This window comes from Ornithorhynchus anatinus, chromosome 2 (assembly GCF_004115215.2).
Source record: "Ornithorhynchus anatinus isolate Pmale09 chromosome 2, mOrnAna1.pri.v4, whole genome shotgun sequence".
NCBI lineage: Eukaryota > Metazoa > Chordata > Mammalia > Monotremata > Ornithorhynchidae > Ornithorhynchus > Ornithorhynchus anatinus.
The window spans coordinates 106,634,276-106,651,086 of NC_041729.1; the positions used below are offsets into that span (position 1 = coordinate 106,634,276).

The window sequence follows — 16,811 nt, forward strand, 5'->3', positions numbered from 1 at the left end:
GAGGAGAACCAGAGACAAAGAGAGACAGAGATAGGGAGAGCCAGAAATAACCACCCCACCCCTGACTAACCTAATTCTTCCCAAGAGATAAGAATCTTCTGTTTTGGAAAAAATATCCAAAAAAAGGAGGTTCCATATTGCTGGGAAGCCGGTAATGAGCTCCCATTACTGGGGGAAGACAGACATGGGGAAACCTTCTAGATTCTTGCCGGGAAGAGTTATTTGTTCAAGTTTTGTGAAATTGAATTGATAGAAATCTGAGCTTTGAGCTTTAGCCCCTCAATCCTACTTCTTGACCAGAACACTCCCCAACTTTCCCAAGCAGGTTGTGCCTACCTCACCCCTGGCACAACCAATTAGGCAATAAATAATAATTGTGATATTTGTTAAGGGCTTACTATGTGCCAGGCACTATGTTAAGCACTGGAGTGGATACAAGTTTATCAGGTTGGACACAGTCCCTGTCCCACATGGGGCTCATAGTCTTAATCCCCATTTTACAGATGAGGTAACAGAGGCCCAGAGAAGTGAAGTGACTTCCCCTAGGTCAGACAGCAGACAAGTAGTAGAGATGGAATTAGAACCCAGGTCCTTCTGACTCTAGGGCCTGTGATATGTCTTCTAGGCCATGCTGCTTCTATTCAACACCTAGCTACTGTATGCACTTGGGGAAAGTACAATTCACATAACAGATATAATCCATGACCACATTGTAGCAGGAGAGACGGACACATAATTTTTAGTTAGAAGTTCTTAAATAGTAAAGTATGTGAATGTGAATACTATTGAATGTGAATCAATATGTACAAAAGGCCTGAGATGATAGTAGAGAAGATTCAAAAGTATTTATTGAGCACTTACTGTGGGCAAAGCACTGTACTAAGTGCTTGGGAGAGTACAGTAAAACAATAAACAGACACAACGAGCTTACAGTCTGGCTTGGGGGGCAGACAGATATTAATATAAATAAATTGCAGATACATAAGTGCTGTGGGGCTGCGGGGTGGGGAGTACATAGGGAGCAAGTCAGGGTGATGCAGAAGGGAGTGGGAGAAGAGGAAAGGGGGTGCTTAGGGAAAGCCTCTTGAAGGAGATATGCCTTCAGTAAGGCTTTGAAGGGGGGGGGAGTAATCGTCTCTTGAATCTGAGGAGGGAGGGTGTTCAAGGACAGAGGCAGGACAAGAGAGAAGGGTTGGCAGCCAGGAAATCGAGGCAAAATGAGAAGGTTAGCACTAGAAGAGCGAAATGCGTGCATGCATTTTGGTAGAAGAGTAGTGAGGTGAGTAGAAGAGGGCAAGATGATGGAGAGTTTTAAAGCCAATAGCAAGGAGTTTTTGTTTGATGTGCAGGTGGATTGGCGACCCCTGGAGTTTTGTGAGGAGTGGGGAAACATGCCCTGAACAATTCTGTAGGAAAATGATCCGGGCAGCAGAGTAAAGTATGGACTGGACTGTGGAGAGACAGGAGGCTGGGCGGTCAGCAAGGAGGCAGATGCAGTAATCCAGGAGGGATAGGATGAGTGACTGTATTAACATGGTAGCAATTTGGATGGAGAGGAAAACGCAGATTTGGGTGATGTTGTGAAAGTGGGACCAATACAATTTTGTGATGGATTGAATATGTGGGTTGAATGAGAGAGAGAAGTCAAGGAAGTCAAGAGAAGTCAAGTAGAGAAGCAGCGTGGCTCAGTGGAACGAGCACGGTCTTGGGAGTCAGAGGTCACGGGTTCGAATCCTGGCTCTGCCACTTGTCAGCTCTATGACCGTGGGCAAGTCACTTAACTTCTCTGTGCCTCAGTTCCCTCATCTGTAAAATGGGGATTAAGACTGTGAGCCTCATGTGGGACAACCTGATTGCCCCGTATCTACCCCAGCGCTTAAAACAGTGCTCTGCACATAGTAAGTGCTTAACAAATACCAACATTATTATTACTAAGGATAATGCCAAGGTTATGGGTTTGTGAGACAGGAAGGATGGTGGTCTAGTGTACAGTGATGGGAAAATCAGGGGGAGGATAGGGTTTGGGTGGGAAGATAAGGTGTTCTGAAGATATAACCTGGGGAGAAAAGAATAATCTAGGAAAGCCTCCTAAAGTAGGTGAGATTTCAGAAGGGTTTTAAAGTAAGGCTTCAACAACTCCAATGATTTCCCATTCCTCTTTCCAGTATGCATAAACTGACCACTGCCTTACAGTCCCTTAGACTGTAAGCTTATTGTGGGCAGGGAACATGTTTATCAACTTTGTTGTATTATACTTACCAAGTGCTTATTACAGTGCTTTACATATAGTAAGTGCTCAGTAAATACCACTGATTGATTTAAGGCAGTCAATCAGCTCTCACACCCACTAGCTATTTCTCTTTTCTCCCGTTACACTCGGGCTTGCATGCTTCATTCCTCTCAAGCCAATCTACCCGTCGTTCCTCATTCTCCACTCTCTGGCTGCTGACCTACTTCTAATACCCTTCCCTCCTGTCTGAAATTCCCTTCCCCTTCAAACTCAGCAGACCACCACTCTTCCCATTTTCAAAACCCTTCTCAAATCACATCTTCTCTTGAAGGACTGCCCTGATCGACTATTCATCTCTCATCTGATGATGATGATGATGGCATCTGTTAAGCGCTTACTATGTACCAAGCACTGTTCTAATCGCTGGGGTAGATACAAGGTAATCAGGTTGTCCCAACTGGGGTTCATAGATTTAATCCCCATATTACAGATGAGGCAACTGAGGCACAAGAAGTTAAGCGACTTGCCCAAAGTCACACAGCAGACAAGTGGTGAATCAAATATCAGCATTATTATTATTATTACCAAGAAGAGTGTAGACAGGAATGGCCAAAGATAACGGGCGGTAGTTCTGCAACCCGATTTTTCCTTGGTTGGCATTGTGATTGTGAATGAAAAGAACGAACAAAAAGTTTGTTCGAGATTTAAAGCAAATGCATTTTTGATTTTTCGTCATCATCAACAGTAGTATCTGCTGAATGCCAACTGACTGCAGAGCACTGTACTGGGTGTCAGTTGTTCGTGGGACAATGTATCAGGCCTTTCCTGACTAAGCCCTCATTTCCTCTTCTCTCGCTCCCTTCTGCATTGCCTTTCACTTGGATTCCTATCCTTTCTTTACCCCCCCCCCTCAGCCCAATAGCACTTAGGTATATATCTCTAATATATTTGAGCGTCTGCCTCCCCCTCTAGAGTGTGTCCAACCTGATTACCTTGTATTTACTTCCAGCACTCAGAACAGTGCTTGGCACATAGTAAGCACTTAACAAATGCCATCGTTGTTATTATTATTAGATGGTAAGCTCCATGCCTACCAGCTCTATTATACTGTACTCTCCAAAGCTCTTAATACAGTGCTCTGCACCCAGGAGGTGCTCAATAAATACCATTGATTGATTGAGTGATTGATCCATCAGGCACCTATCGTTTGGAATGTACCGTGGTACTTTGTGAAACTAGATTGTCAAATTGGATGCCTGTCAGTTCAGAACTCTATACTAGGAGAATTCTACATGTAAAGCATTGTACTAGGTTATTGGTAATATGCCAGAAGAGTAAAATATAATATCCCAGTCCTCAAGCAGTTTACATCCTAATAAGGGAGATAGGTGCATCCAAATTTTCTAATATACCGTAAGTAAAAAAGTAAGACTGGAGATACAAAGTAAGAGCACAGTTTTGATGTTGCTGTTTCTCTCTAGCTTCTGTCAATCCCAAGTCTCCTCATATAAAGCATCTCTTTAACCATTTGCTAAAAGATTGTCTAATATTTCTATCTGTTTGTGTCGTAGATATTTATAAGTATCAGACATTACGGCCTGACCAATAATGAATTCCCCTCTAGGCTGTGAGCTCCTAGTGGCCAGGGAATGTGTCCGTTTGTTGTAGTATTGGACTCTCCCAAGTGGCATGCAGTGCTTTGCACACAGTAAGTGCTCAATAAATATGATTGAATGAATGAATGAACGAATTCATCCTTTAGCCACCAGCCAACTGGAAGGAGATTGGACTGTGAGAGTTTTGAATGGATTGGAGTTTCTGGTGAGTTGTATCATGAATTCCTTGGGCAGGAACATTTTTCTTGAACCTAACTGAGGTATTTGTTAAGCACTTACTATGTGCCAAGCACTGTACTAAGCACTGGGGTGACAAAAGATAATCGGGTCCCACATGGGCTCACAGTCTAAGTGGGAGGGAGAACAGGTATTGAATCCCCATTTTGCAGATGAGAAAACTGAGGCAAAGAAAAGTTGTGACTTGCCCTAGGTCACCCAGCAGGTATGTGGGAAAGCCAGGATTAGAACCCAGTCCTCTGACTACCAGCCCCATGCTCTTTCCCCTTGGCAATAATTGTTCTCCTGAAGATCTTAGAACATTATCGCATGATGTGGAAACTCTAAAATAATGAAGTAATGTCAAAGTGATAAGAATGATGCAGTAATTATATACTATGAAGCCCATTTTAATTTAAATTGGCTGTGTTCTTTTTCATAGGCAAGGGAAACATTAGTGATTGAACACTTCTAGTGTCACTTCAAATCATTATTAATATTCTGGTTTCCACTCACACTGGCAGAATTCAACACTAAATTACCCATTCTGTCTTGTAGAAGGTAAAAATCATTTGGTGGTTTAAGTCAACGTGAATGGAGAAGCATCCCCTATATTGTGAGCTTCTTGAGGGTGGGGATTGAGTCTACTTACTCTATTGTACTCTCCCAAGTGCTTAGTACAGTACTCTGTGCACAGTAAGTGCTCAGGAAATACCACTGATCAATTGATAATTACCGGCCAAATGGCAAATTCCATCCCTAGTTCCCAGAGCTCTTATTTCAGGGACTTTCAAGGACAACAATAATAACTGTGGTATTTGTTCAGTGCTTGGTATGTGACAAGCACTGTACTAAGTGTTGGGTAGATACAAGATAATCAGGTCCCACATGGGGCTCACAGTCTACATAGGAAGACAGCATTCAGACTCTTGGACTTCCTTCTTGTCTTGTGTTATGCTGTCTAGTCGTCTCTGACCCATAGCGATGCCACCATATCTCTCCCAGAATGTCCCACCTCCATCTGCATTTGTTCTTGTAGTGTATCCGGAGAGTTTTCATGGTAAAAAGTACAGAAGTGGTTTACCATTGCCTCCTTCCATGCAGTAAACTTGAGTCTTCACCCTTGATTCTCTCCCATGCCGCTGCTGCCCAGCAAGGGTGAATTTTGACTTGCAGCAGATGGCCTTCCACTCGCTAGCCACTGGCCAAGCTAGGAATAGAATGGGTAGGCCTCTGCCTGACTCTCCCTCCAGTAGTCGAGACTGGTAGAGTATTGGGAACTCTCCAGGAGCGACCCTGAGAGGGGGAACTTCCTTCTAAACAACCACAAAATATCGTTCGTGACCAAAGTCGAGTGCTTCACTCAGCCATGGGTCCTTGATTCCCTGGGAGTCTGATGACAGGGCTGAAAGCAAGGCAACTGTTGTCTCTGCCTCACTTATTATGCCAGGTTCTGTACTAAGCACTGGGTTAGATACAAGCAAATCAGGTTGGACATAGTCCCTGTTCCACATGGGGCTCGCAGTCTCAATCCCCATTTTACAGATGAGGTATCTGAGGCACATAGAAGTAAAGTGACTTGCCCAAGGTTACAAAGCAGACAAATGGCAGAGCCAGCATTAGAACCCATGACCTTCTAACTCCCAGGCCCATTCCCTTTCCACTATGCTATGCTACCGTTAGCTCTGGAAGGAACTCTTTTTCTACTTTTCTCTCTCAAGGCCCCGGGCACAGAGAATATCTGGTGTGGTCTGTTAAATAAAATCATGGGCTAAGGGATAGATCACATGATTTCTGTCCTTGCCCTCTGACTGAACCCACCGACTGACCCTCTGCAAATCAGTTCTGCCCTTCAATTTTTCCATCAGGAAACAGTTCTGAGCTCCAGAATAGAAGTGATATGGAAAGACTCTAACCACCGAGGATTAGATTTAATTTATTTTACTGGTTGGTGGAGAAAAACTTTGACTCCTTGTAACGTGGCCTATTCTGTGAGCTGGTTCAATTCTGATTATTATATTTTTGCTTCCTAGTAAAGTGGCAGCCATGCAGGAACCCAAGACATGACTTGGGGATGGATAATTTTTTTAAAAGCTTATGTAAAGTGGGGTTTAGATTTCACAAAGGGTTTTTTTTGTTACTTTTACAATTCAACATCTGCACTGCAAGTGTTCTTGAGGAAACCTTATGTACCACCTCATCAAACAGAAATTCCTTACCACTGGTTTTAAAACAGTCCATCACCTTGGACCCTTCTACCTAACCTCGCTACTTTCCAACTACAACCCAGCCGTCACACTTCCCTCCTCTGATGCCAACCTATTCACTGTACCTCGATCTTACCTCGCTGCCAACCTCTCACCCATGTGAATACCCTTCCTCTTATCCGCATTTACTCTCCCATCCTTCAAAGTCTTATTGAAGGCATACCTCCTCCAAGAGGCCTTCCCTGACTAAGCCCTCCTTTCCTCTTCTCCCACTCCCTTCTGCATCACCCTAACTTTCTCCCTTGAATAATCCCCCCTCCTTGTGGGAAGGGAATGTGTCTATTGTATTGTAATATGGTATTCATTCATTCATTCACTCATTCAATCGTATTTATTGAGAGCTTACTGTGTGCAAAGCACTGAATAAGCACTTGAGACACTACAAAGCAACAATAAACAGTCCATACTGCCCATAGCAAGCTTACAGCCTAGAGGGGGAGACAGACATTAATATAAAGAAATTGTAGATATGTACATAAATGCAGTGGAGCTGGGAGAGGGGATGAATAAAGGGAACAAGTCAGTATGACACCGAAGAGAGTGGGAGAAGAGGAAAGGAAGACTTTGTCAGGGAAGGCCTCTTGGAGGAAGTGTGCCTTCAATACGGCTTTGAAGGCAGGGAGAGTCAATGTTAGTTGGATAGAGATGCAGAATGGAATAGTGGATAGAGTAGAGGCCTGGGAGTTAGAAGGTCATGGGTTCTAATCCCAGCTCCACCACTGTATGTTGTGTGACGTTGGGCAAGTCACTTCATTTCTCTGTGCCTCAGTTACCTCATCTGTAAAATGGGGATTGAGACTGCGAGCTCCAAGTGGGATAGAGACTGTGTCCAACTGGATTTACTTGTGTCCACTCCAGTTTTAAGTATAGTGCCTGGCACCTAGTAAGCACTTAACAAATACCATAATGCTTATTATTATTATTGTGAGAAGGGAGGGCATTCCAGGCCAGAGGCAGACATGGGTGAGAGGTCAGTGTTGAGATAGACAAGATGGAAGTAAAGTGAGCTTAGCATTAAAGGAATGAAGGGTGCAGGCTGGGTTGTAATAGGAGAGTAGCGAGGTAACGTAGGAGGGGACTAGGAGATTGAGTGCTTTAAAGCCGATGATAGGGAGCACGTATCTTCCTGGAGCACTTAATACAGTGATTTGTTCCCAGTGGCTATTTAAGAGATGTCATTGAGTGATGAATCAGTTGACCTGGCAAGAAAAAAAATGAATTGAGAGTGCCTCCTCTGCACTTAGAAGAGTGCTTGGCACATAGTAAGCGTTTAACAAATACCAGCATTATTATTATTACTGGCTCCTTGTTAATCCAGAGGATTGCACCCCAATGCCAATCCCACAATAAGCCAAATCTAGACTTTGATTTGAGAGCAAAATCTGGCATTCACACCAGAGGTGAGCAAAAACCAGTCAAGGAGGTTGCTTACCCACGGAATGGCAGAGGAGGCATTAAAGAGGAAGGGAAAGGGAATTCCATCAGAAATTAGGACATTTAAAATTAGTTAAACTCTCCAGATACTACTTCTAAAATATGTGTTGATTCTCTTATTTCCAGTGGAGAAGCACATCATTCAATACGTAAATGCTCTAAATCACGTTGTGGCAGGAAATGTGTCTGTTCATTTTTAAACTGTACTCTCCCAAGCACCTAACGCAGTACTCTGCCCACAGTAAGCTCTCGACAAATATGATTGAATCAACCAAAGTTGACTATGGCAGAATTAGGCTGGACTTCAGTGTATTTGGGCAGGAAAAAAATCTTAAGAAAAACTTACAATCTTTTTCAATTAAATTTTGAGTTCTTTCAAGTTTAACTCATATTTTTAAAAAGCAGTTTGGTAGGAGATGTAAAGCAGTGCACTGTGAGGGAAAGAAAACAGGTCTAAGAGTTGGAGGACTCTGTTTCTAGACCTGGTGCCGTCACTTGCCTGCAGGGTGACCATGGGCAAGTCAATTAGCCTCTCTCTGCCTCAGTTTCTCCATCTGTAAAATGGAGATAGTGTTGTTGTCCCTCTCCCCTATCTCATAGCAGTGTTGTGAGAATAATAGTCAGCTAGATTAATGTCAAAGTGCTTTGGCAATAAAAGCACTAAATAGAATAAGGGATTATTCCAAATGTCCAAAACTGAACTCCTTATCTTCAGTCCTAATCCCTGTTCACTCCCCATCTTTCCCATCATTCTTAGAAAAAGCACACTCCTCCCTATCATACAAGTCCATAACCTTGGCGTGTCCTCAAGTCCTCTCTCTCATTCCACCCACATATTCAATCTGTCACCATATCCTGTCGGTTCTATCTTCACAACATTGCTAAAATCCTCCCTTTCCTTTCCATCCAAACTGCTACCATGCTCCTCCAAGTACTTATCCTCTCCCACCTTGACTACTTTATCTGCTTCCTCGCTGATGTCCCTGCCTCCTGTCTCTCTTCATTCCAGTCCATACTTCACTCTGCTGTCCGTATCATTTTTCTACAGAAATATTGAGTCTATGTTTCCCCACTCCTCAAAAACCTCCAGGGGTTGCCCATCCACAGAAACTCCTTACCACTGGCTTTAAAGCACTTAGCTTGTCCCCTCCTTCCTTCCCTCACTGATCTCTATTACAGTCCAGCCCACACACTTCACTCGCCAGCTTACTCACTGTGCTCCCATCTTATCTATCTCATCCCTCTCCCTCATCTTCCCTCTAGCCTGGAACTCCTTCCCCCTCCAGTATGTGCTAGACCACACTTCTTCCCTACCTTCAAAGCATTATTAAGGTCACATCTCCTCTAAAAGGCCTTCCCTCATTAAGGCCTCTTTTCCCTGACCCCTTCTCCCCTCTACGTCGTCTATGCACTTGGACCTGTGACCTTTGGCCATTTGATATTTATCCCACCCTTAAGCCCACAGAATTTATATACACCTCTTTAAATTATATATTATAAACCATTTATTTTTATTAATGTCTGTCTCACCCTCTAGACCGTAAGCTCTTTGTGGGCAGGGTACGTATCTGCCAACTCTATTATATTATTCACTCCCAAGTGTTTAGTACACAGTAAGCACTCAATAAATACCATTCCTTGCTTGACTGATTGATTATTTCCCTAAGACTGTGAGCCACATGGGCAATATAGACCGTGTCTGATCTCACTGTACTCTACCCCATTGTTTAGTACGGTGTTTGACATAGTAAACACTTACCAAATTCCCCAATCATTATCATGATTATTACTGTTATGATTATCATCATCACTATTATCATTATTATTATTAAAGCAACTCCCCCATTCATAGTTTAAAGAAGGCCCTCCGTTTACTGAGAAATGGAACCATAATAATAATACTGATAATTGCGGTATTTGTTAAGCGCTTACTATGTGACAGGCACTGTACTAAACGCTAGAATAAATACAAGCAAATTGTGTTGAGCTCAATCCCTGTCCCATGTGGAGCTCACAGTCTCAGTTCCCATTTTTCAAATGAGGGAACTGAGGCACAGAGAAGTGAAGTGACTTCCCCAAGGTCACACCATGAGATGTAACCCCTAAAATTGAATGCAAAAACCCCAATGAACCATGAGAAGCTAGACAAATATCTCCTAACTGACAGATTTAGGGATTCTTTAGCAGAGAGTTCCTATTTTGCCAGCTAGAGCAGACATCGTAGATGATGGATTTGTACTTGGACTTGGACTTGTCCCCTTTATTCAACCCACCCTCCGCCGCACACCCCTTATGTACATATCCGTAATCTATTTTAATGTCTGTCTCCCCCTCTGGACTGTAAGCACCCTGTGAGCAGAGAACACATCTACAAATCTGCTATATTGTACTCTCCCAAGTGTTTAGTTCAGTGCTCTGCACACAGTAAGCTCTCAATAAATACTATTTAATCGATCGATCAGTGGTATTTATTCAGTGCTTACGGTGTGCAGAGCACTGGACTGAGCACTTGGGAGAGTACAGTAGAGCAGGGCTGGTAGACAAGTTCCCCTATCCATAACAAGAAATGGCTCCTGGAGGCACCACCAGGCTTTGAAGGTCAGGGGGTGGGAGTCCTAGGCCCACGTGTCCCTGGCCATCTACTCAACTCTGCTCATCAGCTGAGACCCCTGAGGTCTGACAGAACTTCTTCATTTGGAAAACTGGCCTAGAGGGTCTGCTTGGACAGGATGGTCCATGGTCATTGTCACTCTCCTTCCTGAGAATTTACAGCACTAGTGCCTGTTCCACGTTGGGACAGGTGTGTCTGATGGAGAGGCTGTCCATACTCTGGAAATAACCGGAAGCTTTGGGGACAGAGAACACCAGTGCCTTCTAGGTGGATTGGACAAATAGTCAGTCAGTCAGTCGTATTTATTGAGCGCTTATTGTGTGCAGAGCACTGTACTAAACACTTGGGAGAGTACAATACAACAATAAACAGACATGTACCCTGCCCACCACGAGCTTACTGTCTAGAGGACTCTAAGCTCATCCATGCTGAATCACTGGTGAGAATGTTAGGGATGAAGAGGAGAGAATTAGGGATGTTGAATGGCTCATCTGTAACCATGAGGATGAGGGTCCGGGGGGCACCCGGCGCTTGGCTCTTCTGAGCATCCTGTTGGCTCCTGTTGGGGATAGACCATGGAACTGACCCAAAATGCCAAGGGATCAGGGTCTGAAGATCTGCAGGAGTAAGGTTATGCCAGCCAATTTGTACATTCCAAGTGCTTAGTACAGTGCTCTGCACATAGTAAGCGCTCAATAAATACTATTGAATGGAACAACATTGTTCATGACAACTAAATTTTAATATGGTCTGATCGCCCCTACCCAAGAATAGATGACGTTGAGGCCAAGGAACCTCGGAATGACCACGGGGAGATGAACCAGGGTGACATTAATGACAGTTTTAAAGGAAGGAAAAGTTGGACAGGGAGAATTCCAAGCAGACCAATTCTCGATTATTCAGGGTCCCATCATCCAAGCCTCCTCTCTTCCCTCTCCTCCCTCTTCTTCCCACCCAAAGTGCTTCTGCACGATCCATTTACTCTGCTTTAATGAGGTGTTTCTTTGGAGTTACAACAAGACTGATTACCCCTTCTCTATAAGAGATTCTTATTTTCAGAGCAATAAGAGCGTCTTGATTATTCATGGATTTCTTTAGTTGAAAGCAATGAGGTGAGGTAGGAGTCTAGTTTCTCCTCTTCAGGATACTTTCCTTTTCGGATAACTTTGGAAGTCCAAAATTTGGTTCTTAGTATTCACAAAGTGGACGTTCCAGAACACACCACCGGCCCAATATGCAAACTGTCAAATCCTTTCTCATTAGCTCATCCGCTCATACGACCTTGTCTGTTACTGAGTGCTCTAATCCCTTTACGCTGGATTCCCTTTAGACTGGTAAATTTGGGTTGGCATTATTTCCAATGAACAATGGAAGAATCTGATTTAATATTCAAGCCACTCTAAAATCCAGCCGTTCTTTATGCTTCGGGTCGGAAGATGCTAGGTGATAATTTCCCTCTTTAGTCTCAAGCGGGAGCTGCTTACCGTTAATGAAAGTCACGGGGCCAGCTCACTGGTGGTGATAAAAGTTCAGAGCATGAAAGATCGTATATCAACATAACCTTCCTAACCTTCCCTGTTCCAAATGACAAACTACTAGAAATAGTCTTTGGGCCAGGTCCCAGAGACACTCAAATTCTCCTCCTTCAGCAGAGAACTCTCCTGAACCCTATATGTTATTTGTCACCTTCCATCCCAGAGGCTTACAATGGAAAATGGTAAAGATAACCTGCATTAATCATCCGACTCATATTACCGGTGAGTTTATGCTTCTTTCTCCCTTACCCTGGACAAAACAAAATGGTGCTCTCCCTCCATTTCTGAAGTGTACAGCTAGGTGCCCCCCCTGCGTTCTATGTCTTCATACACATCAGCAATTTGGTGTCACCCCTTCTAGACTGTAAGCTCGTTGTGGGCAGGGAATGTGTCCACCAATTCTGTTGTATTGTACTCTCGCAAGTGTTTAGTATAGTGAGAAGCAGGGTGGCCTAGTGGAAAGAGGACAAGCTTGGGATTCAGAGATCGTAGGTTCTAATCCCGGCTCCGCCACTTGTCAGCCGTGTGACTTAGTACAAGTCACTTAACTTCTCTGTGCCTCAGTTCCCCATCTGTAAAATGGGGATTAAGACCATGCGCCCCATGTGGGACGACCTGATTCCCTTGTATCTACCCCAGCAGTTAGAACAGTGCTTGGCACATAGTAAGTGCTTAACAAATACGATTATTATTATCATTACAGTGCTCTGCATGTAGTAAGTACTCAATAAATACTGACTGATCTAGTTTAGGCACTCTGTATTTCTCAGTGCTAAGTGGTGAAAGACCGTATCTAGAACAGAATAAATATAGGCGATAAAGATGAAGGAGGGATGGAAGGATTCAGCTGTAATCCCCCTCACAGGGAGAGGAGGTTGAATTTAAAACCACATAAAGCCTTATTATTAATCCCTGTCCCACGTGGAGCTCACAGTCTCAGTTCCCATTTTTCAAATGAGGGAACTGAGGCACAGAGAAGTGAAGTGACTTCCCCAAGGTCACACCATGAGATGTAACCCCTAAAATTGAATGCAAAAACCCCAATGAACCATGAGAAGCTAGACAAATATCTCTACCCTTATTTTTTAAGTGCTTTGTGTCAAGCACTGTTCTAATCGCTGGGGTAGATGCAAGCTAATCAGGTTGAATACAGTCCCTGTCCCACATGGGGCTCACAGTCTTAATCCCCATTTTACAGATGAGGTAAGTGAGGTACATAGAAGTGAAGTTAGCTGCCCAAGGTCACACAGAAGATGTGGTGGAGAGGGGATTATAACCCAGCTCCTTCTCACTCCCAGGCCATGCTGTATCCTCTAGGCCAGGCTGCTTCTAGTGGAGAGCACTTGTACTAAGCACTTGGGAGAATACAATAGAGTCAAGGAGCTTACAGTCTAACTGGGGAAACAGACATTAAAATAAACTACAAGTAGAGTAATTGTAGAGTAAAAGGTGTTTTGTGTCTGGGGATTGGGGAGAGTACTTAAGCGTTTTGGGAGGTGGAACTAAGTGCATGAAAGAAGCAGCAGAGAGGGAAAATGGGGTTGGAGAGTGAGAGATTAGTCTGAGAAGGCTTTTTGGAGGAGATGGGATTTCAGTAGGGTTTTGAAGATGGTTTTGACAGATGGCTGTCTGTCAGAAATGATGGCGGGAGGAGTTATAGACAGGAGAGAGGACGTGAGCAAGGTGTCAGGGGTGAGAGACACGAAAGCAAAAGACAGTGAGTAGGATGGTATTAGAGGAGTGAAGTATGAGGGCTACGCTGAGGTGAGAGAGAGCTGATTGAGGGTCTTGAATACCATGGGGAGGAGTTTCTGCGTAGTGCAAAAATGTATGGGCAAACAGTGGAGGTGCCTAAGGAATGGGAAGACATGCTTAAAATATTAAAAAGAAAAAAGATTCAGGGAGCATAGTGAAGTCCGGACTGGTCAGGGGAGAGGCAGGAGACAGGGAGGTCAGTGAGGAGACTAATGCAGTAGTTGAGGTGGGATTTGACAAATGCTTGAACCGGTATGGTAGCAGTTTGGATGGAAATTAAGTAGCAAATTCTATAGATGGAGTGGAGATGGACTCAACAAGATTTAGTGACTGATTGAATAAATATGAAAGTTGAAGGTGAGAGGTGAGTCAAGGATAATGCTAATGTTGTGGCCTGTGAGGCAGGAAGGACAGGGGTGATGTCTACAGTGGTGGGAAAATTGGAGTAAGAGAGAGTTTGGGAGAGAAGATGAGGAGTTCCGTTTGGGACGTGTTGAGTTTGAGGTGATGACAGAATATAAACCTGAGGGCAGGAGGAATGTGAGATTGGAGAGAAGGAGGACAGTAGAGGTAAATTTAAAAGTCATGTGCGAAGAGACAGTAGTTGAGGCCTTGGGAGCTAATGAGTTCTCCAAGGGACTGTGTGTAGATGGAGACTAGGAGAGGACCCAGAACCAACCTCTGAGGGACATCCATAGTTAGGGGGTGAGAGGCAGAAGAAGAGCTCTCGAGAAAGCCCCAAAGAAAGTGGTCAGAGATGTAGAAGAATGAGGAGAGGGTGGTGTCAGTGTGAAACCAAGGTTTGGTGGTATTTCCAGGAAAGAGGGGTGGTCTAAATTCCCTCTGCTCCAAATGGTGGAGTCAGCAAGTGTTTAAAAGAAGACATTTAAAAGAAGACATTATTTTTCTCATGGTTGGTTTTAATCTTTCCGGCCCTTAGAGTCTGGGGCATCATTCGCTTTGCCTGCCTGCTCAATACTGTGTCTTCCAGCCCAGAAAAAGTAACAGAAATATGAGATCCATTTTTACATACCAAAGACTTCATGTTGCATCTGTTTACTGTCTAGCTCTACGCTTCTGGAGACATCTGGTTCCCCAGATAATGGAGTTTTCCCCAAACTGATTTCTCTTAGCAACAGTAAAAATGCAAAACCATGTTTGTATTTATGCAACAGCTAGAAATGCAGTAAAGCAGCCGGCATGCCTGTCCATGGTCGTGTCGTCTCATCAGCGACGTTAATCCCTTAGCATTAATCAGTACAGTGCTCTACATACAGTAAGTGCTCAATAAATACCATTGATTGATTTAGCATGTGTTTTCACATCAGTTCATTTTTTCCAATTGATTATTCATTTTTACTTTGACTGTTTCTGGTTGTATCTGTTTTTCTTCTTGTCCACATTCTAGATATTTTCAGCCTTTGTCTATCTCTTCAATACACTGTGACTTGTAGAAGCAGAATGGCCATGGCCAAGTGGACAGAGCATGGGCCTGGGAATCAGAAGGACCTGAGTTCTAATCCCTGCTCCACCACTTGTCTGCTGTGTGATCTTGGTCGAGTCACTTCACTTCTCTGTGCCTCAGTTCCCTCATTTGTAAAATGGGGATTAAGACTGTGAGCCCTATGTGGGACAGGGACTGTGTCCAACCTGATTATCTTAGAACAGTGCCTGGCACATAGCGCTTATCAAATGCCATTGATATTATCATCATTAATGATTGAAATATTAATTTTGCAATTAAATTGTTGTGTCTGTTAATTATTAATATTATATGATTATTAATGATTATGTCATGAGATGTTAATGATTAATAATTATAATAGCAATGGAATTTGATATACACTGTGTGCTACTAAGAACAATTATAAGTGCTATTACCAATAGATAATAAGAATAATAATAATAAGTTCCGTGACAACCAAAGCCTGGTGTTCTACTTTAATTGCATGCTCTCCAGTACTCAGAACAGTACTCTGCACCCAGTAGGTTTCAAGCAACATGTTACCCTTATACAGGAAGAATGCTATACAGTGTTCTGATCCCAAAAGCGACCCCAAAGGGTGGTAAACTCTCAGTAGGTACCCAATAAACTGATTGATTGACTGATAGGAGAGAAACCCTAAACGGGGAGGGGGAAGAGGAGGGAGGAGGAGTGAGTGACTTTAAAAATGTTATTTTATTTTTATTTCAGCTCTAAATGTTCCAATGCTCCCTATACCGTTCTGCAAGATGTTTAAAGAAAACTTTGCACGCTGTTTTATTTAAAGAGCAGAGCTACGGTTTGAATGCAATCTTTAAATTGCTACATGTTTTATTTTGCAACACACCTAAAGGTCATCTCTGTGCCCAGCGTTCTTTCAAATGTCCTAGCGGATCATGCCCGGAAAGGATTGAATCCATTTTGATCTTTCAGAATTGGCAGGGCATAACTTTCATGCCGCAATATTCAAATATCATTATTTCTTTCCTGTCCTTCATGCCCGCGTGGCCAGAAAAGATAACCAGGAGAGCCTGTTCATTCTGAGTCATGGGGAGGGGGAGAGAGGTAGGGGGTGAGGGAGGGGGCAGAGCAACAGTGTAGCCGGGGGCCTCTAATCAAAGTTGAGTCGTGGGAGAGAGCTGGCATTCATTCATTCAGTCAATCGAATTTATTGAACGTTTGCAGTGTGCAGAGCACTGTACTAAGCGCTTGGGAGAGTGCAATACAACAATAAACTGACACATTCCCTGCCCACAAAGAGCTTAGATTCTAGTGGAACAATGATCGGGAATCGGCCAATGTTGGTCAGCCATGCGCTAGACAGAAGCGATGCTCCCGGTGGTCCTTGCGGACAGGGGTTGGTCGTGTCAACCAATTCTGTTGTAGTATACTCCTCCAAGTGCTTAGTACAGTGCTCTGCACACAGTCGATCAGTCGTTCAATTGTCTGAGCTCTCACTGTGTGCAGAGCGCTGTACCCAGCACTTGGGACAATACACTACAAGAGAGTACGAAGGCTTGTTCCCTGCCCACAGTGAATTTACAGTCTAGTCATTGAACTTATAGTAAGCACTCAATAAATACCATTAATGATTGATTTGTTTAAAAAATGGTCTTTGTTAAGCACCTACCCTGTGCCAAGCACCACACTAAATGCCAGGGTGG

General features: G+C 43.6%; 1 protein-coding gene and 1 non-coding gene across 2 annotated transcripts in view; one reads left to right on the top strand and one right to left on the bottom strand.

Moving 5' to 3' along the window:
- HS3ST5 (heparan sulfate-glucosamine 3-sulfotransferase 5) overlaps nt 1-16,811 on the top strand; it is a 256,972-nt gene that overhangs the window by 205,732 nt on the left and 34,429 nt on the right. The gene's annotated exons all lie outside the window — the stretch shown is intronic.
- LOC114809582 lies at nt 5,231-5,368 on the bottom strand. Its single transcript, XR_003757358.1, has one exon. It is a non-coding gene; the product is annotated as a small nucleolar RNA SNORA7 (small nucleolar RNA).